General features: G+C 35.7%; 1 non-coding gene across 1 annotated transcript; it reads left to right on the top strand.

Moving 5' to 3' along the window:
- Positions 1-3,796: 3,796 nt before the first annotated feature.
- Positions 3,797-3,905, top strand: LOC112405143 (U6 spliceosomal RNA). Its single transcript, XR_003004272.1, has one exon. It is a non-coding gene; the product is annotated as a U6 spliceosomal RNA (small nuclear RNA).
- The last annotated feature ends 19,624 nt before the right edge of the window (positions 3,906-23,529 follow it).

Here is a 23,529-nt window from a genome sequence, read left to right as displayed (position 1 = left end):
ACTGCTGCTAAAATTAAAGTTCAAGAAGAGCTTTTCAAGCTGTACACTGTTAACTGAATTTCCTTCAGGAGTCAGTATTTAGATTTTTAAGGGGAAAATGACCCTAATAATGTGAAATGTATATACAGCTGGTTATATGGATGTGTGTGTGTGTGTGTGTGTGTGTGTGTGTATGTGTGTGTATTACAATATGTACATTTCCCCATAACTGGAGCCTTCCCCTTCATTATTATTTTTAAAATTTTTATGGGCATTATTTTAGATATATATTTCCTACCTTCTTAAACAAAATGTGTTGAATATAATTTAACTTTATTCTAGAGAGCTCAGAACATCATTGTGAATATCCATTATTGTGTTATGGTATAATGATGCTATGTTGGATTCTATGAAATTTATTAAGTCAGGTCTTCTTGTAGGCAAATGCATTTCTTTCATTCAGTCATTCATTCTCTGAGTTCCAATTATTTTCCAAACCCAAATAAATGTCAGTGAACCAAAACAGGCAATGTCTTTGTCTTCTTGGATTTAGTCTAGTCTGAGAAGTAGGTATGGATAGAATAAATACACACAAAAAAATACATAATTCAAATTTAATAAATGCCAAGAAGATAAAGAACAGGATGTCATCAAAGAGAGGAACAGATTTATCTAATTCATATGAAAGAGTTAGGGAAAGACTCTGAGGAAGGGGAGTTTTCCCAGCAAGATTTTGAACACTAGGAATTAGCTAGAGGAAAGGAATAGCATGTGTAAAGGATTTAAGGTGAGAAAGACCTCAGAATGCTCAAAGATTAGATGGATGAAAGGCTAGTGTTGCTGTAGAAAAATACGGAAGGGGGATTTCAGAAGGATATTCATGTTCTTTAAATATTTTAAGAGAAATAATTCTAATTACTTCCTATTGAGTGATTTTTAGATTTCAGGAAAATAGTCACAAAATTAAGGAAAAAAAGTGATACAAAAAGAACTTGATACTCTTAGGAATGAATGAGGGTTTAGGTCAAATGCAGACATAATTCAAAAGTTACTTTTATGCTTGTTATTCATCATCAAATTTTCCCTTATTTGAGGATTCCCCAGGGAATTTAAAATGAATCTGACCAGGGATAAAACAAACAAAATGCCAATTGAAACCCCATAGTCGCTGCTTCTCAGATTCCAACCTCATTAGACCTCAGGAGTTTCTATAAAGGGATTATTAAACAAATGAATTGTTATTTTAGTTCCTGTAGCATGTTGCTAGTGTGAAAACAGTTTATATGTAAAACCAATTAAATTATGGTAAATTACATAAAGTTCAATATTATAATATCCAGAAAATTTCAAAATAGTAGAAGTGTCTATTTGAATTCTTATTAAAATTAAAAATAAGATGAGTTTTCTCATAAAACCTCCCTGCTTTGTTATACCATAGGAAAAAATTTCTTTTGGAAAAAATAATTGAAACAAAAATATACTTGAATTATGCTTATAATTCACTTGAATTATAGATTACTACTTAAATAAGCATGTAGAAAATATTTTACTTCCTGGGAATTGATTTTCTGTTGATTTTTTTAAAAAAGAGAGATTCATAAGATGCATGGATTGCTTCTTAAATTCATCCTAAGCATTGAAATTCATTATCCAATTAATGGCACTCAGTATGTGTTATTCATAATATACCCATAAAATTGAGCATTAAAACTCAGAGCAACAGATTTTCATACTAGAATGTATGTGTACTCAAGACAAAACTAATTCTAGTGCCTGCTAATACCAGCATTATTAGAAAACCTTTTTCTTGTTTTACTTTTTGAATGTAATTAGAAATTTGCCTAAAAATCCCCACTGACATGAAATGTTAATATTGGTGCAATTAATGAAATGCTAATATTTATGAATTAATTGGCAAAAATCTTGATGAAAGGAAGCTAACAGAAATCATTTATGCAGAATCTACCAGAGGACAAGATTTGTCCTTGGTGACTTGCTTATTTTGCTTTCAGAATGTTATTTAGTAAAATAGTCAGTGATTATTTCAGTAAATTCTTGGTTGAAAGAGTTCTCTAAGACAAAGTTAACAAGCTAGCTTCTAACATAGATATGTTAATTGGAAATATAGGAGATGATATTTCTCAGTCACTCAAATATGCAAGGGAAAAAAATGTGATTCTTATTTTCTACAACTTTGCTTTGCCTCTGTCTTGAGTTTTCCTTTTTCCTGAGGGCCAGACATATAGTCTTGGTCCATTCTATGTAAACTCAGTTATTTTAGGATTAAACTACTTAATTCAGTATTTACTCCACCCCCACCATTTCTACCAGCATCTCCTCTAGGTGCATCTGATTTTCTGCACATTATGTCAGCGTTTGCTCAACCTTCTTTGTTCCAACTTATTTTCTATCCACAGTGGCATGTTTTCTTCTTTGGCATCTTTATGTCACGTGTGAAATTCTTCCCTGTCATCTCTTAAAGTCAATGTTAGAATGCCACCATCTTTGCTCCCACAAGAAGACAAATAGCAGTTCCCCCTGCCATGTTACGTGGGCAGAGGTTAATTTGTTTAGGCATGCTCTATCCTCCCAAACCATCTTGTTTCTAGAAGCTCTCAGCAGGGTTTGGTGCCTACTAGGGCATATAGGCAGGGCTCAGGTCCTGTCTAATGTCAGTGATGTTAGACTGTCTAAGAGGGATCACAGCTGAAGTACATGTTTTGGTAAATCTTCTTCACAAGTTTGTTTGTTTTTGTTTTGTTTTGTTCTTGATTCTACCTGATCTTCAGCCAGTAAGCCACACATTTTAAATCTTTTTTTCTTATGGTCCCACAAAGCAACTTCCATTTGGGAAATGATAGACTCATGAGGGTTCAGGCAGCAAGTGAAAAATTTGCTGTTGCCAAAAGGGTAAATCGCTCCTTGGCCAATGCTTCACATCGTGCCACCATTATGTCCTTTCTTTACCATTCTAGAACTTGAACAGTAAGTGAAACTTGGAAATTAAGAAATTAAAAATGTATAAGAGAAAGGATGAAAGAGAAGAAGGGAGGAAGGAAGAAAGTATGCATATTAGCATGTGACCCAGAAGCCAGGCTTTTGCAAAGCCTTTAATGTAAATTCCCCAAATATCAGTAACTTAGGGATAGCTACAGCAAAACAGTAAATTGAAGAAAAAACCTCCTATCTCCTCTTACTCCTTTCCTGACAACACTCATCTTTTTCACAGTTTTTCCAGGTACCCAGGGCCCAGCTCCAGATGATTCCCATGGGGTCTTTTAGCCCATGTGTTGTATTAACATTTTATTGTTTAAAGCCTTTTCCTTTAGAATCTCTCTCAGTGTAGCCAACAAATATGCAATCATATGTCAGATCTGGCTTTTAACAAGGGCTACCTAAAGATAAACTCATCAAATGTACCCAAACTATTTTGAGGTACAAAGCAGGCCAACGGTGAAAACAATTTACATCGGACTGGCTACTTTGTGATCACCCAATGTACTTGGGTTGGACCACCTTCAAGTTAATACATAGGATGTGGAGAACTTGAGAGAATTGGAAAGAGAGTTGATTACTTGTACAGGGGATTACTGGGAAGGGCAGGGGTGGGGGGCACACAGACAGGTCCCAGATAAAGTTGGGCCTTTATCATTGTTAGAAGGTGAGATTAGGGAATTTGCTAGGTTTGGGTTTGTGATTTGTGAGGTTGGAATCTTTCAAAAGGGCCATGCAGGGGACACGTGTAAACTTTCTTATCACCCTGTCCGGATGTGGAGCTAACAGGAAAGGGGAAACGGAGGCTTAAGAGAAGTCAGTGGTACGCTCGCTTAGGCAGCACATATACGGAAACTAGAACAATACAGAAAAGATTAGCATAGCCCCTGCACAAGCATGACACACAAATTCATGAAGCATTCCATATTTTTGTTTGGGGTTAGCGGATGCAAACTATTATATATAGAATGGATAAACGACAAGGTCCTACTGTACACAGAGAACTATATTCAATTTCCTGTAATAAACCATAATGGAAAAGAATATGAAAAACAATATATATGTATAACTGAATATATATATATATATATATATATATATATATATATATATATATAACTGAATCACTTTGCTGTACAGCAGAAATTAACAAAACATTGTAAGTCAACTGTACTTCAATTAAAAAAAAAAAGTTGGTGGTCCACTATCCAAAAATAGGGTCAAACGCTATTACATTGGTCTTTCCCTGTAATGTGTGACTTCCCAGGGGCTCCTAACTTCAGAAACCAAGGACAGCTTCCTTACAGACTAAAAGAAGATAAAGCAAGGAGTGCTAAGAAACCAGGCTGACTAAACAAATTTGGAGAACAAATATTAAGAATGTTGGGGTCTGCTCCCTGCATTCCTTTTGTACCTATTTCCTGAGCTAAATGTGAGATCACACATAGAGGAGCAGTGGAATGATAGAACCTCATGACCCTCAGATACAGCTTTTCTAAAGGGCTGAAAATTGTACATGGTGTAAAAGGTTCTTTCATTCTTCCAAAACTATTCGCTAGTAGAGTATTAATATTTGTAGGGCAGGAGCAATTATAAAACATTCATGACAGATTTCAAAATCAGGCCTCCATGTATATTCACTCATTCATATATTTCTTCATTCATTCTTTTTCAGTGAAAAAGAACCTATCTATTTAGCAAGCCAGGTATTGATACTTTTCCATGTGCTGGGATACATTGGTAAGCAAGATAAATCACCTGTTCCCATGGAGTTTGTTTTTTGTGGGAGGTGACAGAATTAAAAAACAAAAAACAGAAAACAACAAAAAAACCACAGCTTCATTTCTATTAAGTGTTATAAAGAATGCCAGGGTCTAACTTAGCCTGAGATGCAAAGGAAGGCAGCCCTTGGGGGGATTGATGGCTAGCCTGAAACCTGAAGCATCAGTCCAGAAGGTCTTTAAAGAAGTTAATGCTCAGTGCAGGCATTCCCATTTTCTAATTTTTGTGTTTAGCCAGCACTATATTTAATTGGCCAGATAGAAATAGGGCAAAAATTGAAAATGGGTCTCTCTGCCTCTGTAATGAATTAAATAGTTTTCCATAGCATTAGCTGTAAATGACACTACTGAACTGACAATTTCTTTCTTGTTTGGACTTCATTTAAACTTCTGAATGGTATTAAGAGGTTATTAGAGATTAATCTCCAATTAGGTATTCTGATAGCCCAAGAAATTGTCAAAGGGTCCCTCTGGCCATATTTTTTAGCATTAAACAGATATTGAATTAATAATATTTTGCCATCTCTTCAGACCTTTAAACTCCTGTGACTAATGTCCAATCATTTAGCCCACTTAAACAGAATGTCACACTCTGAGCCTTCCATTCTGAATAGGTCACCGTAGGCTAGAGCTCATTAGTGTTGAGTGTCCATTTCAGAAGCTGCAACAGTCACTCAGCCCCTATATTTTAAGAAAATAAGTAGAAAATTGTTTTCTCCCAAATGGAAGGGTTATGAAGACAGTGCCATATGTCATCATTATTGTGACTAAAAAATGTCATCTCAGCTCTATAGTGCTGTATAATGCTCCCACATAAGGCCACAGAATCATGTTGTGTTAGTAAGTAAGGCTCGTGGCACCATTCCCAGACCCATCTGGAGTGCTGTGGACAGCACAGGATAGCATCCAAAGCCCCGTTTCAAAAAGCAGGAGCGGCTGGGCAAGGCAGTTGTGGTTTACGTGGGATTCTCCTCTACCAAAGCAAGAGGTGAATGAATTAACCAAGAATTTGCAGTGAAAATTTAAAGGGAAAGGCCAGGAAAGAATAAGGTGAAAAGAATCTCCCTCATTTTGTTAAGCTTAAAAGTTAAGTTTCTTTTCTTTGTCTCTTACACTTAATTTTAAGCTTACATCTTGATTAGACCATGAAAAGATATTTTATCACCTAGGGATTTAGCTGTTAACTAACTTTTTCCTTTCTTTACCTGGTTTCTGTAACTGCATTGCCTACTAGGCTAATGTGCAAATAATAATAATAAGAGTTATAAAGGTGTAAATTATAGGGCTTGACTAATTGTAATTTCTAAATTGGGAATTTCTAAGGAAGAGATATATGGTAGAACTCGTTAGCCGGTTTGGATTAGATGACTTTTATAGACATCTGTTATGTTTGACTCCCACTGTTGCTTCCCTCTTCTGGTAGGAGCTCCTCGATTTGATTTTCCTTTAGGGAACTGTGGTCTTCCCTCATCCCCACTTTTCTGCAGTTTTGCTGGATCTGTCAATGGCAGTAACTCACCTTCCTGAACCAAGAGTGGGTAGACATGTGACCCAAATTACACCAATAAGACTGCCCTTCTGCTATGTTTGAATTTTAAACAAAGAGATACAGGGATAGAAAATGGTTGGCCCTGGTTCGTCTCTATGTGGAAAATTGGAGAGAATCCCTATGAGTTTCTTCTTCCTTACATTGACAAAGCTGTCCTAAATCCTGTTATTACTGAGATCTTGTTGTAAAGGATTCCCTTATTTTCAGAGCTATTCTATTTCCTTCCAACATATTCAATTTTAAGCAAAATTACTTCTGTGTATTGTGGTCTAAGAACATCAGCTGGTATCATGAAATCAAAACCTTCATCCAATCAGATAAGCTAAAGAAATACTTGCTTAGACAAAAACATTAGGAATATAGTAGATATAGCTGGATGTATTATAAGGATATGATGTGTGTTGGTGGGGATGGGACATTATAAAAAGCAGTGTGGGGTTTGAATTTGGAAGGTCTTAAATTCTAGAATCTGGAATTTGCTTTTTGATAAAGTGCAGAAGAACAGAAAAAAAGGCAACCCTATTTCTATACCATTCCCATGACATCCATGGCCTCGTACCATGACATCTGTGGGTTTCAGTTATCATATCTGAAGTGATGGAGGTGGGCTGGATGATCTGAAGATCCTGTTTAGTTCTTTGGTCATGTAATTATGTATTATTACCCTGTAGGCCATGGTGAAATGTTGAAAGTTTCTGAGCAGAAGAATGACAGAATAAAAACCATGTTTTAGGATCAGTTTTTTTTTAAATGACACTTCTGTAGTTAAAATTGAAAGAAAATATCTAAATTCTTTACTCATTATAAATTTGAAGACAGGTTTGTGAAATATCTAGACCTTTAGAGCAAGAAAACTACTTGGGATTACTAGATAAAGTCAAAGGCAAGTTAGTAAAGGAAAAGGCTGATCTAGCATATTAGGTGAAAATTTTATTAGGGGTAAGGAAAATTCATTTAAGAAAAGAAATTCTAATGGACGTGAAAAAAAATCAAAGAACTTTAACAAAATTCCTTAAGCAGATACACATACTTTAAATTAATGATTGCCTAATAAGCAAGAGTAAACTTATTTTGATTACTTGAAATGATTTTAAACTTAGCTTGTATCTGACAGTCTTGAAATGTTGAAAGGACATTTTAAAAAATTTAAACATGCAGTTGGTCTCCCAGTCTGAAAACTACGCTGTTACCAATACATTTTCTAAAATATGTCTGCCTATGAAATATCACAGAGAAAAATGCACAAAACAAAAATCAAAATGATGAATTATCATAAAGACAACATCCCTGTGACTACCACTCAAATCAATAAATAGATCAGAATGTATAGCCTAGAAGCTGCTTCCTACCTTCTCTCGTCACTACTTCTTCCTTATCTCCTGACATTTAATATTATATCATCCTGACATTTAATATTATAATCACTCCCTTGGTTTTACCACCTAGTCATGGTCTAGTTTTTTCCTGTTCGTTTAATTTTGTCCTAACAGAAATATATGGCTTCTTTCACTTAACATTATGGTTGTGAGATTCATCATTGTTGTTGTGGGAAGCTATATTTGACTCATTTTGCATGCTGTATAGTAATCCATACATGAATATGTTACAATGTATTTATCTATTACAATATTAATGAGTATGGGGGTTGTTTACACTACTGATTCTAAATCATACCACTATTAGCATTTACATACATATTTCTTCAAGCTCATGTACTTACATTTATAGTGGGTACTCTTTAAAGAGTGGAATTTCTGGGCTGTGGGTTACACATATGTTCAACTTTAGCAGATAATGTAAAGACATTTTCTAAAGAGGTTGTAGCAATCTATACTCCAACCATCATTGTGTGAGAATTTTTATTGACCCACATATTTGACAACACTTGTGATAGTATTTTTAATTTTAGCCAGTCTTACACATGGAAAGTATTATTTCATTGTGACTTTAATCTGCATCCTCCTAATTAATAAGAGAGTATGTTTATTTTCCACTTACATGTCTTCTTTTGTAAAGTTCCTATTCGCATCTTATTTCTTGAATCTTTGGCTTGATAACTTGATAACTTTCATTAGTTCCAGAAGGTTCACAGCTGTTATCTGTTCAGATATGATGGCTGCTCTTTTCTCTCTCTAGATCTTCTCTTCTTACTGTATGTATATTTTATGGCTGATCTCCTTCTTGTACTTTCTTTCCTGTGTCTCTCTCTGCTTCATTCATTATTCTAAGTTGTCATCCAATTTACTAATTATTTTGTCACTTCTATTTAACCTGCTGTTAATCCCATCCACTGCATTCCTAACTTTGATTATTGTATTTCTATGTTCTGAAATTTCCACTAGTTTTTTTTTCAATTTCTAGATCTGCCAATATTCTGCCACTTTGTCATTTATCCTCTTTAACATAATAAAGTGGTTGCTTTTTAAATCTATGATGGTCACTCTAGTATCTGGACCATCAGTAGGTCTGCTTCTCTTTCTTATTGTTTCTGCTGATTTGTTTCATATGGGCTTTGTCTCCTAATGTGCCTGGTTATTTTTATTTTATTGGGCCTTGTTTTGCAGAATTATTTGTAGCAATAATTTAGGTATCTGACATTGTTATCCTCTTGTACACGGGATATAGGTTTTCTTTCTAACCTGAGAGAAGCAACAATCGGATTCAGCTCTTCTGGAGATGAATTGCAAGTCCCTGAAAGGACCTGTCTGTTTCTCTTTTAAACTTAGTCCTAAGATGCAGCATTTCAGTATCCCTACCCAAAGCAAGGGAGATATGCTGGTTTCCCTCCACCTGCTAGCTTAGACACCAATATTTGTCCACTTAATCTAACAAGGCTGTAAAAACCATCATCAACCTATGGCTGCCATAGAACTGGCAAACGACTTTTTAAAAAAGTCCTTCAATTCCAAGCTTACCTCTCTGAGCCTCTATCTTCCTGGACTAGTGATTCTTTACTATTTTAATAGTAGTTCAAGCAGTTTTTAAATATATACACACAGATATTAAATATTATAAATATATAGGCACTTTATCCTCAGAGGGTGGCTTTTCCAAAATACTTAATAGACCATTTCTGGAAATGAAAGTCCCTTATTTGGTTCAATCCATTTTCTCTACTACTACTATAATTATAGTTTTAGAAGAAACCTTTGATTGACTATTCCCCTTTTTGAATATTTTATTAAATATTTCTGTTTCATTCATTCATTCATCCCATTCCATTTCATTCCATTTATAATAACATCTAAACAACATAGCTCATAATTTGTAGCTTTTTATAATCTAACCTTAGTCTTAGTTTCCGACTTTATATAATATCATTCCCTACCACATGCACTATTATTCTAAGGCTGGGAGGCTACATTGTTCCCTAGTGACAAGGGACAGTCTAATGTTCTTGTGCTTTTAACTCATGCTGTTTCTTCAGTCAGAGTGTGCTTTCATTGTTTGGTGGTAAAATCCTATTCATCTTTCTAGACAGCTTTTATGTCAACTCTTTTGTGAATGCACTACCTAAACCCAGCTCAAACATAGACACAAAAACACACAGCAGACCTGATCCTTCCCTCCTCACTTTCTAACATGAATTTCCATGTACCTTATAAGTGAACCACACCAACCTGTTTTCTGAATGCACCCTACTTCCATAGCTTCATGCTTTTGCTCATAACAATCTCTTTGCCTAAAGAAGACCCAACTCATGCCTCGAAGATCCTCTATTGGGCTTCCCTGGTGGCACAGTGGTTGAGAGTTCGCCTGCCGATGCAGGGGACACGGGTTCGTGTCCCGGTCCGGGAGGATCCCACATGCCGCGGAGCGGCTGGGCCCGTGAGCCATGGCCGCTGAGCCTGCACGTCCGGAGCCTGCGCTCCGCAACGGGAGAGGCCACAACGGTGAGAGGCCCAAGTACGGCAAAAAAAAAAAAAAGATCCTCTATTGTTCCCTTTCTTTATTGCCCACAAGAGCTGAGTTAATACATCATTCCCATAGCACTTCGTCCATATCCCAGTTATAGCAGTTTCTAGTTATTGTATTTATTTTCTGAACTATTGGTCACACCCTTTTTCTTCCTGAGATCATCTCTTTTTTTCTTTTTTTTTTTGCTCCTGATTCAAAACAATAATTGATGTACTCCTAATATGTGACAATTAATATCTGACTGATACAAGGAAAAATGCATATAATGTGTCTCTATTTCACTAGTTATGATAGTTTTTCACAAATGGATTCAAAAATTCTGTTTATATAGTGGACCGAAAGTTCAGGTCATCACATTTTTATTTTTCATAATAATAGAGGAAAATGGCAGGAATTAATAAAAGCCAGGCACAATTCCAAAACCTCATTTAGCCAGTGTTTTCTCTTGCTTCCACCAAAGTGTGACTAACAAATAGAAGGATGCTTTATTCTCTCTATTTAGGTTTTGCTTGTTAGCCTACAGTGGAGATTTCATTGAGCTGTGAAATTGTTGAAAGCATTCATCTCCAAACATTAGTGGAATTAAGAATCAACTGGGAAAATTGTTAATATTGCAGATTTATGACCCTACGTGTCTGGTTCAATAGGGCAGTGCTGGAGCCCGGGAATAAGCATTTTGTTCAGTGCCTCATGTACTTCTACTTCAAGGATTCTGCTACCATCATTAAAAATGGTCCACTTTTCATGTAGTTATTGTCCTAGAAATAAAACAAACTATTGGGCACAGAAGTAAAGCCTAAATAATCAGATGCTGAATTCTAGAAAGCTGAATAGAAACTGTCTTAGCTCTATTACATTTGATGTAGTAAGCAAAATGAAACTCTATTTTTCTATATCTAACAGCAACCAAAGGGGCATAAATACCAGGCAGCAATAGTTGTGGGAGGGAATTTATGAATTGCCTTAGAAACCAATTAAATATTGCTTAAGAAAAACAACAAGTCAGAGGAAGAGACAAACTTAAATTAAGAACATATGTTATCCTGAAAGGTATTTCTCTGGGCTAACATCTACCCCAATCCCCACAAATACTTTACTTCTAATAATTCCCCTCTCCTTTTTGTCTCCCTGCCATTCTTTTAAACGATGGTACTTAACTAAGATTATAATCTGGCAACTATCTTTGACAGACCATGAATCTGTTTGTGGAATAGATGGATGAAATACAGACTAGAGATGTTGATTGACTCATAGGAACTTATTAATTTATTTCAGAAATACTGTCCAGCCAAATAAGTACAAACTTTAGTGCTTTGAAAATGTCTGTGGTTTGGTTTGTAATGGGGTGTGTCAGCACTTTTTAACAGATGGCCTCTCAAGTTTATGACCTTGATGGACACTTTTGGACAGAACAACAGTAACAACAAAACACACACATATATTTGCAAGTGTGGACCGACCTATACAGCCCTTCTACCTAAAAAGAGAAAGTATGTCACGTTTTTACAGTTAAAAGCATTAATGTCCAATAGCATTTCTGCTCTCTTTTTTTTCAGCTTTTTATAGTGTTACTTTCAAACTATACCTGCCATTTGTATTAGGAGCATATATCAGAATTTGGAAGGAGTAACATGCTAAAGTGTGGGCCCAACTCATATACTGTATATGTGAAGTTTTTGGCATATTTTGGCTTTCTGAATTCACCAAGTTGGCCAAGGTGGAAATATTAATAGGAATATGTGGGGACATTCTGATTTTATGGTATATCCATAGAAATGGCATGATTGGCCAAGAAAGCATGTTTAGGATTCATATGTTTTAATTATGAGATACGACTCTTTTGGATCTCATTTTTGGCCCAGTTTATTATTTTAGTTCTTTAAAACTAATAATTAGCATATGTAGATGTTAAGTGTTTTAATCTGGAACGTTTATTTTTTTTTTTTCTTTTTAGTGGTTTATCATAAATGCAAAAGGAAATCAAGAAAAGAAAAAAAGGTTTTGTGATCATGTTTTAATTTATTGATGTAGATAGCAAACTCCTAATTTTTCATGGAAATAATCCCTCTATTTTCTTTATTTCCACCATTCATTATTTAATCAGTAAGGGGTAGAGGGACTGTTTTAATTGTAATAGTCTTTCCTCTGAAATCCAAGTAAGTACACTTCTAAAAGTGAAAGCTAGAGCATGTTTTTTATTTGTTTATTTCATTAAGTTTTATTTTGGGACTAAATTTATTTTTACTAACAGCAGTGAAAAATATAGTGCTAAGAGAGTGCAAGAGAGAGATTGAATGTGGAACTGATGATCTAACAGAAATACTCACTTGAGAGTTTCAGAAAAGCATCAAAATCTGTGGGAACTTCTGAGAATGATTTGGTTTACATAAAACTATAATGGGCTCACCTTTCACGTGGCAAATATATGTATATTCTAAATCAGAGGTCATATTAAAAGCAAAATTAAAAGCACTGATATTTATTTAGTTATCAGAGCTGTATTAGCATGAAAAGAATGATGTTTATTGTTCCCGACTACATATCCTGAAAACCTGTCTTTATAATCACGATAAGCAGCACAATCACACTTTACACAGGGCAGCCTGTAATGTGTACAGCCCCTACCTTGAAATGCAATGTTCAGTTTTTTAAAATGAGGAATATTCTGACGGATAAGACTTATTTTTGTATTGTGTCTGTCAACTCGTTCCTGCACACAAACGCTCTCTTTCTTCACTGTTATGTCTCTGCCCTACTATATTAAAGGATTGATGTAGGTAATAAACCTGACCTACTTCTTAGATTTAAAACTGCATCTGTCGGTAACTTACTAAAGAGTTTGATCTCTGATGAGCTAATCAAGGCTTATACTGTCACCGCAATAGAGTATATACATGGAGTCGTAAAATTGTTTCACCCTATTATGTGTAAATTGGAATAAAATGATACTAGCACACTGTCAGCACAAATGCTTCTAGAACTTTTTCCTGAAGAAACAGATCTCTTCCTAAGACACAGGACCAAAATGAAAAGAACAGGACACCAAAAGCACCATTATCCACCTACTTTTTAAATAGAAAACATACATAGACATTTCTCAGCCTTAGTGGTAAGAATAACAGGAAAGCATATATGATTTTTAAAAAACAGGTACATCTGAGTATACAGTCAGCAGCTTTAAGAAAGGAAAGTAACACTTTAGTTGGCCTTTTTGGATACATGACACACATCACTTCTTAAACAGAATAAAGGTCCCATGGAAGTGCTTATTTATTTATTTATTTTTATCAATTATTAGATGAAATACCAGTGGACTAACTGGGATGGTGGCTAGGCTGGATCCTGAACCATGATCAAAATTAATCATGCAGTATGGAATTTAGTGACAAGCATTCGAACGCCACATTGAAAATGCCAGCATCTGCTTAATAGCATGAACGCATTCAACATTGCTGTATAACAGCACTAAGACGGAAAATGTTTTTTCCTGAAAGTGAAATAAGTATCTATGTAATTAAATCCTGGGAGAAGAAACTCATGAGCTTTAAAAGTGAAGTAGTTTGGAGATTGCTAACTTACATTATTAAAATTAAATCGTTTTTTTCTGTTTGAGAGAAGAATGTGAAATTGTTAACTATGGGTTTACTGGTTATGAATACCTACCTGTGTTTGATTCTGACCACTTAAGTATCCATAGAGATGTTTAAACAACAAGCTACTATTTATGTTAGGCAAGATTCAGCTAATTATTAAGAATGAGGTGTCAAACTATTAACAGGGAGAGAATTGACTTTCTACTGTATTCTATACTCCTGAATACATGTACAAGTTATATCTTGGACAATGAAGTAAATGCTCACTCCCCAGGCAAAATAAACTTCAGAGAGAAAAATTATCATCTTTTTCTTGTAAGCGGAAATGTAGTTCAAAATTGGGGAATGTGTACCTTCACTATACAGTCATTTCTGCTGGAACAACATATTCATTTGTAAAAATCACTTTGCTGTGGAAAATTACACAATAGAAACCAGGGGGGCTTATGGGGGAAATGAGGGTTAGGTACGACACTGGAAAACTTTACTATTGGCATTATTTTATTATTATTATGTATTATTGATGTGAAAAATAAAGTTAGGAACCTAATATGAAAATGGTAGCACAGTTTGACAGATGTTAAATGATTAAGAAATACATGTATGCATGTAAGTATAGTACTTTATCTCAAAAAACTGCAGACGGTCGTCCGTGGAAGTGGACGCCAGAAGAGTTGTGGTTTCTTTGGAAGGAGGAGGATCTTACATCCGAAGGAAAGCTGCAACACTAAATTAGGGTGGGTGTGGCTCATTTCAGAGACAGTGAACTGAGGTGCCTAGTAGATGTTTGAATAGCGTGTGTTTTGTGTATTCCTACGAAGCTGGGGTCAGCTGAGTGCCGCTTTTGTGCTTACTTCCAGCGTCACCCAGACTGAGCAGCCCAGGAGTAAACACTATTCATAATAAACTCATTATTCCCTAATCTATCAGTTGAATTGGACCAACTTTGCATTTTCAAAACAAGCTGGTAGCAGAACTGACTCAACTGGGGTCTGAGGAGATTTTAGTTATAAATATATGCCCATTATGTCATCAACTGGTTATGTCAAAATTCTAATATTCACAGAATATACTTCTGTTGAACATACTTTTCCTTAAGCTGAAAACTGTTACTAGGCAAAGGTTTGTTGCAATTTTGCCCTTGAGGTTTCCTCAAGTCCACTGACAGGCTGTCCTGTTTGAAAGATTACAATGCCTGTCAAATTGTTACAAAATTACTCTCTAAGGAATTATTTAAAAAATTAAATCGGTTAAGAATTATCAAGTAATACTTATAAGGAGAAGAGATCATTTTAATTGAATTGATACTATGTGCCAGGAACTGCTTTATACTCTAACTGCATCATCCATCTCATTTGTCATTCATTCAAGCCCCTGAAGATTGTTCTGTTAATACACCCATTTTACAGAACTGAACACTACAGGGTTTATTTTTTTAACATCTTTATTGGAGTATAATTGCTTTACACTGGTGTGTTAGTTGCTGCTGTATAACAAGGTGGATCAGCTACATGTGTACATATGTCCCCATAACCCCTGCCTCTTGTGTCTCCCTCCCCCGCTCCCTGTCCCACCCCTCTAGGTGGCCACAAAGCACTGAGCTGATATCCCTGTGCTATGCGGCTGCTTCCCACTAGCTATCTATTTTAAATTAGGTCGTGTATATATATCCACGAAGTGGCTACTCTCTCACTTTGTCGCAGCTTACCCTTCCCCCTCCCGGTGTCCTCAAGTCCATTCTCTACGTCTGCGTCTTTATTCCTGTCCTGCCCCTAGGTTCTTCAGAACCTTTTTTTTTAGATTCCATATATATGTGTTAGCATACAGTATTTGTTTTTCTCTTTCAGACTTAACTTCACTCTGTATGACAGACTCTAGGTCCATCCAACTCACTACAAATAACTCAATTTTGTTTATTTTTATGACTGATTAATATTCCATTGTGTATATGTGCCACATCTTCTTTATCCATTCATCTGTCAATGGACACTTAGGTTGCTTCTGTGTCCTGGGTATTGTAAATAGAGTTGCAATGAACATTGTGGTGCATGGCTCTTTTTGAATTATGGGTTTTCTCAGGGTATATGCCTGGTAGTGGGATTGCTGGGTCGTACGGTGGTTCTATTTTTAGTTTTTTTAAGGAACCTCCATACTGTTCTCCATAGTGGCTGTATCAATTCACATTCCCACCAACAGTGCAAGAGGGTTCCCTTTTCTTCACACCCTCTCCAGCATTTATTGTTTCTAGATTTTTTGATGATGGCCATTCTGACTGGCATAAGGTGATACATCATTGTAGTTTTGATTTGCATTTCTCTCATGATTAGTGATGTTGAGCATTCTTTCATGTGTTTGTTGGCAATCTGTATATCTTCTTTGGAGAAATGTCTATTTAGGTACTCTGCCCATTTTTGGATTGGGTTGCTTGTTTTTCGATATTGAGCTACATAAGCTGCTTGTATATTTTTGAGATTAATCCTTTGTCAGTTTTTTGTTTTGTTTTGTTTTGTTTTTGTGGTACGTGGGCCTCTCACTCTTGTGGCCTCTCTCGTTGCGGAGCACAGGCTCCGGACGCGCAGGCTCAGTGGCCATGGCTCACGGGCCTAGCCGCTCCACAGCATGTGGGATCTTCCCGGACCGGGGCACGAACCCGTTCCCACTGCATCGGCAGGCAGACTCTCAGTCACTGCGCCACCAGGGAAGCCCCATCTCTATTCTTACGTCTCTGTTTTTTCTTTTTTTCTTTTGCCCTACCCACGTACATGGGGATTTTCTTGCCTTTTGGAACGTCTGAGGTCTTCTGCCAGAGTTCAGTAGGTGTTCTGTAGGAGCTGTTCCACATGTAGATGATGTATTTGTGGGGAAGAAGGTGAGCTCCACATCTTACTCCTCCACCATCTTGAAGGGCCCCCTGACACTATGGTTTAAAGTGAGTAATTTCTCCAAGTTCATGTAGCTAATAGGTGGAAGGCTAATTATATTAATATTCTGATTCAGGCTCTTTGACACCACTAAGAGATAATTTTGAATTTTTGTTTCCTTTTTTTTTTTATGTGGTAGTTCTATTTTTAATTTCATGTGGTAGTTCTATTTTTAATTTCTTAATTGAAATATAATTGAATTACAATGTCCTGTTAGTTTCAGGTGTACAGCAAAGTGATTCAGTTATACATACATACATATATATATGTGTATATATATATATTCTTTTATACATATATATATATTCTTTTTCACATTATTTTCCCTTATATGTTATTACAAAATACTGACTATAGATCCCTGTACTATACAGTAGGTCCTTGTTGATTATTTTATATAGTGTGTATATGTTAATCTCAACATCCTAATTTATCCCTCCCCCATCCCTTTTTCCCTTTGGTAACCGTAAGTTTGTTTTCTCTGTCTGTGGGTCTACTACCGTTTTGTGGATAAGTTCATTTGTATCTTGTTTTTAAGATTCCGTGTATAAGCTATTTGAGAGGCAGGGTTCCTAAATACTCCCTTCCCTTGACTAATAGCTTCTATACTGTAAAACAGTCTGCTTAGTAACATATGTATTGTCCTCTATATCTTTTTGTGTAGTTCTAGTGTGTCTTATCAGAGAACTTAAGAGACCACATATAGAGGTACTTAATCTTTATTCTTCCTTTAATTCTGAGAAAAAGATGTCCCTTAGGTCAAGAATCTAATAAGGATTGGGGTGGAATGTGAAGGGGACTGCAAAATATAGACGCTATTCCAGATTGGTAAAGTTGTGGGCAGATAGGGGATCGTTATGTATTGCTCATCCTTTAAGCTGATAAAAACCATAAATTCTCTTTTCTAAGTGGGATAGACTCCTGATTAAAGCCACTTAAAATAATGCATCACCCATTTCCCTCCTTCATTTAATAGCATCAGCCTCAAATGTTGCCTGCTTAAGCTCTCAGGCGCAGCAGGAGGGAGGAAAGCATGTGGCCTGAGGACAGGTTGGTTCCCCGCCCCGGAAACTTACCAGGCTACCACTTAGGTTGCAAACTCCAGCCATCAGGCCTTACTTTGCTCTTGCTCTTGGTAATCTTCATTCTGCTATTATTCTAACCCTTGCTTCACCCCATCAAGTATCACTTAGTAAAAATATAGCAGGTGCTCTGAACCTGGTTGTCAGCAAGTATAGATGTTTATATAGGGTTGCCAGATTTTTCAAATACACATAAAATACAGGTAAATCTGAAGTTTGATACACAATAAACAATTTTACTGTGTAATTATATCCAAAATGTTTCATGGAACATACTTATACTAAAAACTTCATTTTAAAAAATCTGAGATTCAAATTTAATTGAGGGTCCTGTACCATGTAAGTCATCCCAACATTTATAACCAGTGTATTCCTAGAGGCAGGTGTCCTCAGCTGGACCCACTGACGGCCTTGCTTTAAGGATTGCCTTTTTTGGTAAGTCACTGTCATCTCTTTAAATTAATTGAAAATACAATTAATAAAATGTTTTACTTGAGCTTCAGTTTTGGGAGTCATATTGTTCTATGAGAGGGGCTGTCAGCACCTAGAATTATTGCCTAGCTTCTGTAGAGTAGATAAAGGCAGAGTTTTAAGAGCTTTTATTTCCTCTTCTCAAATTGAAGATAGATTTAAAGATTCTTTATACATATATTTGCGAATGCCTATTTATGCGTGAAATATAAAATTCCATGTTATTTGACTCTTCTATGTTTCTGTGTTGTGAACAGCACACTCATGCTGGTATTGTTCTGAACAAATAAGGAATAAAGCCTCAGTGTACAGCAGCCAGGACAAGTGAAATTTTCAAATCAGCTCCTGTTTAGTTAAGCCCGTTGCACCTAATAAATGTCTCTTTCTGAGGCTTTTCAAACTTGACCTTCCAAAAATATGCATTGAATAATGAACTTCAAAGAATCAATTCTTCCTTTATGGCATTTATTCATGTGATAAAGACCACAAAGCTATCTTTAATTATTACTGTATAGGATATCCCGTTATCTTTAATTATCACTGCCGAATGGTTGCAAAATCAAATACTTCTGGCAATCAAGAGTCATTATACAATAGCATGATCGCATCTGTTCATATTAACAGATAAGCACAGAAAATCAAAACAGTGTCTGATTTAACCAGTAAAACTGTCAGAACAAAATATTGTATCTAGAGCTCTTAATATCTTGTGGTGACTTTGATCTGATTAAAGTCCAAAGAAACATAACCACAGATGCAAATGTTCTGCTGTTTCTGAAATTAATATTGCTGAATTTCACTGGACTGAATTGCTGGAATCCTAGTGAATCCTTTATAGGCACAGTACAAACTTACAATAGGAGGATATCTAAATCTCTGAGGCCGCAGGTGCAGGATTATAGCAAAATCCCACTGAAACATTCAGTGTTCTGTCTAAATACCCCAGTACAAAATTAATTAGGCAGTTGATCACATAATAAAGCTATGATGGATGATCTAATGGAAACTAGCATTTCAGAGTCAATAGCAAAATTGATTCTCTTATTAGATGCAGCTGATTTTCAGTTCTGCCATTTACAAGATCGTGTGCATAATGGAAGATGAAAAAAGAAGGGGGTTCTATTTTGAAAATGAGAACTCAGTTACAGTATTTATCTCTGTTGGAAACTATAATATGTAAGCAATGCAGAATTTGTAGGTAGACATATCTGCAAGTAAGATACTTGGCTGAAAAACACATCAAAGAACAGGGAAATAATGAGACAGGCTCCAGCTGTTGGATTCCTACAGCTTTTGATTTGTGCTCTACTAGAAACTCCAGGTTTTGATCCTGTGTTGATTATTTCTATGGTACTGAAGTTGGTTTGTACATTATTTAAAAACTGACAGTAGGCAGCAAACAAGGAAGAGTTTGCAAACTACTTCTTAAAGGATATTTTGTTTCTGTCTTGTCATTTCTTACATTCTACTTAGGGGCTCTGGTGATATGCATGGCTATCTATGGGGGCTCACGCATTAAAAATGGAGAAGGTCTAGAACGAGCTAATTAAAGATTTTAAAACGAAATCAGAATGAGATTGCAACTAAAGTGACCATGGCATTCTGGGACTAGAGGATATAGGATTGATACACATTCCATGTTGATTTTCAATTTTGTATAACTGTGCAAATGATTATAAGCAGGTAAGGACAGCTGCCCACTGTGAAAGAGGGACTATCTAAACATAGAAATTATGTGGTTAAAAAATGCTAAAAACTCAGTCAGCACCAGGCACTCCTCTCCTTTCTGACCCAGGGCTTCAGAAAGTCCTTGCTTCAGAGGTAGCCCATTTTCCAAAAAGTTTATCATCAATTCTTTCCTTTAAAGGCCTGTTTCATTTTCTAATTGTAAAGCAATGGGGAATTTTTGCAAATTCTGGAGAACTCTGCCAAAACTGGTTTTGTGTTCTGATGATAATAACGTCAGTAAAGGAAGATAGAGCTCATGATTTCTGATGCTGTTCAAGGTTTTGATGATGTGTTATTATCCCTCAATCTCCAATGAACCAAATTATGCACAGAGACCAATTTTTTTTCAGCTGGTATTTCTTTTGGTTGAATGTAGGGTTATACAAGGTGAGCTCTTACTTGGTAAGAAAGGAAGTCCATCTGGCAAGTGACTTCTTGATCTGGTTGTTTGTGAACTGCTTTCAGCCCTTCTTTGTTCCTTCCTTCCTTTCTTCCTTCTTTCCTTCCCAGTCTTGTCACTTTCCACGGGCACAGATATATAAACACAAACACATAAATACAACAGACATTTGAAACAGCTGCTTTGTGGTCCAGTGAGAGAAATTATTTAAGGCTAATTTTTAGAAAAGCCCTCACAACTGATCAACTTATTGACTCAGAGCGATATCAATAATCAGTACTCAATTCTCTGAGTCTCTTGGAGGCCACTATTTGATATAACATTGACTCAACCTTCTCCTTGTCAATGATCATTTCCTCCCTCCTCATTTGGTCCCTCTTGCTTAGGTTGTCAATATATAGTGTGTGGATACTTCCTTAATTAAATATAATGTAAGAATTATGATGAAGATTTCCATGTTCATGGGCACAAGTCATGAAAATTTTCAGTCACATCTATGCTTGGTCTTACGTAAAATACCAAAAAGATAGGTTTCCTGTATTCAAAAAGTCCCTAATGGACCTGAAGGCAATAAAACATTGCAGAGTTTTCTAACAAAATCTGAGCTAAATTAGACATATTCTGAAACATTTAATGAAAACAATAAAGTAACATGTCATTTAATGGAAGATTATTTGTTTCAAGAAGGTAGATATAAATGCAGATTAGTACAGTTTTGAAAGATTTTAAATAATGGGACAAATGAGCTGAGATTAAATTTATGTTAAGCTAAGAGAAATATATTTGAAAAAATTCCCAAAAAGCAGTAGAGAAACTCCGTGAATTAAGTCTGTCTTGATTTAATAACTTCAAAAGATATCTGGGTGATTTTTAAAAATAATTTAAGTAATGACATAATAGATATCTTTTAGGAGAAAAATTATAAAAGAAAAGAAAAAGAAGAAATAAATAGCAATCTCAAAATTAAAAGAGAAGAATCTCTATTTTGGTATATATTCCCCTAGGAGTTTTGCATAGTTTGCAGACATGAAGAAATTATTAGTCAGTTTGTTTAGGTTATGATGCAGTGATGAATTTCTAAATTTCAGGGGCTTAATAGGATAAAGGTTTTGTTTTGTTTTTCTAATTTACATTGTATGTCTAATGCAGGTTTTCAGGGCTTCTGCTTCCCATAATCACTCAGAGTCTCAGTCTGTTGGAGGCTTTAGTAGGCTATAGCTAAATTATTTGAAACACATGGCCTCCAAGCTTGCTGTGGTCGGGTAAGAGAAGACGGGAGGCTTATGCAGGATGCTTATAAGAACCAGTCATATAAGTGGTTTATATTACTTCTGCTACATGGTCCCAAGTTGACTGCAAAGTAAATTGACAAGTACAGACTTCCTAAATGCCCAGGAAAAGTAAAATGAAAAAATGATTTGGAACAATATAGACTTGTTTCCATCTCCTCTCACACCCTCAGTTTTGGACAAAATTTGAATCATTATGTTTTACACTTTAGCTGTATTTGAATTAATGAACTATGAATATATATTCCCAGTGTGTACAGAATATTTTAGCATGTAAATATTGTGCCCTTTTCACAATGTATTCCTTACTGTTGTACATTGAAATTCCAGATTATTTTTTTTATTATTAAGCATAGTAGTAAGGTCCTGGCTTAAGCGTGTGGCTTTTCTGTCAGAAAGATCTATATTTAAATCTTTGATTCCTTTCCTTATCAGCTAAATGACTGAAGGACATTTCTTAATTTGTGCCTAGATTTAATGATCTTTTAGATGGAGATAATAGTGTCTATCTCATTCACTACCTTGAGGCGTAAATAAGATTATAGGCAGTACTTAGTCTATGACTTGCTTTTCAGAGTGTAAGCCCAGAATAAATGACAGTGCTGGAGCCATTTATGGTGGTATTGGTGGTGGCTTGTTGTGTTGTTTTGTTCTTACTTATTTCCTTAGTCTGAAAGTACCTATTATTATGTGGGTCTCTTACATGAATGCAAGCATGGGACCTGAGGCTAAGAAATGTCCTCTAACAGAACCAGTCTGAAGCTTACATGAAATTTGCCACAATTGAATCCTGAACTGAAGGATCATCTATATTGCCAATGCCACTCAAGTAATTTTTTGGATTAGCTCATATTTAGAAGGAACCTGAGGGATTTCTAAAGTGTGGAAAAGTACCATGGTTGTATATTGTGTTCACACTGTTCTGTTCTTCCATAGCTAGCCACTGTCCTGTGAGAGAAGGAAATGTACTGCCATCTGGTGCTTTAAAATAAACAAACGAGCCCTGAATTGCAAAGGTGTGTCTGTAAGGATGTTCACCATAGCCATGTTTAAAATAGCAAACACATGGGTGCAATCTAATTGATCACCCTTGGTGGTAATTGAGTTCAATTAAGGAACAAGACACTAAATAGAATATGATGCAGGCATGTAAAAGGAAAAGGGTGGTTTGTACATCATCCATTGATGTAGAAAGATGTCCATAATACAGTGTATTGTTTTCTATGTGTCTCCTGTGTTTGGTTCCTCTACTCTTCTTTACTACCTTTCTTTGCATATGTGAATATATTCTAGTGTAGTTCCTACACATCCTCACCACACCCAGTATTGTCAGTCTTTGTTTGTTTGAGCCATTCTAACAGGTGTGTAGGGGGTTCACACTGGAGTTTTAAGTTGCATTTCCCTAATGAAAATGATGTTAAACATTTTCATATGCCTATTTGCCATTCATAGATATAGATGCATATATATATATATATTTAGTGAGGTATATGTTCAAACCATTTTGTCTGTTTTTGTGTTGGGCCATTTGTTGTGTTTTTATTTGATTATTGAGTTTTGAAAATCATATAGTCTGGATACAAGTTATTTATCAAAAATACAGTTTGCAAGTATTTTCTTCAGGGATGAAATTTATCTTTACATTCTTTTAATAGTGTCTTTTGAGGAACAGAAGCTTTTTGTTTGTGAAGTATAGTTTTTTAATGTATCATTTTATGAAACATGCTTTAAACATGATATCCAGGAGATATTTGGCTAAGGTGAGGCCAGAATATTTTCTTCTTTTTCTAAAATTTTATAGTTTTAAGTTTCACATTTATGCCT

This window comes from Neophocaena asiaeorientalis, unplaced genomic scaffold (genome assembly GCF_003031525.2).
Source record: "Neophocaena asiaeorientalis asiaeorientalis breed wild unplaced genomic scaffold, Neophocaena_asiaeorientalis_V1.1 scaffold268, whole genome shotgun sequence".
Lineage (NCBI taxonomy): Eukaryota > Metazoa > Chordata > Mammalia > Artiodactyla > Phocoenidae > Neophocaena > Neophocaena asiaeorientalis.
Note: the sequence above shows the minus strand (reverse complement) of the source record. Positions and strands in the feature narration are given on the sequence as shown.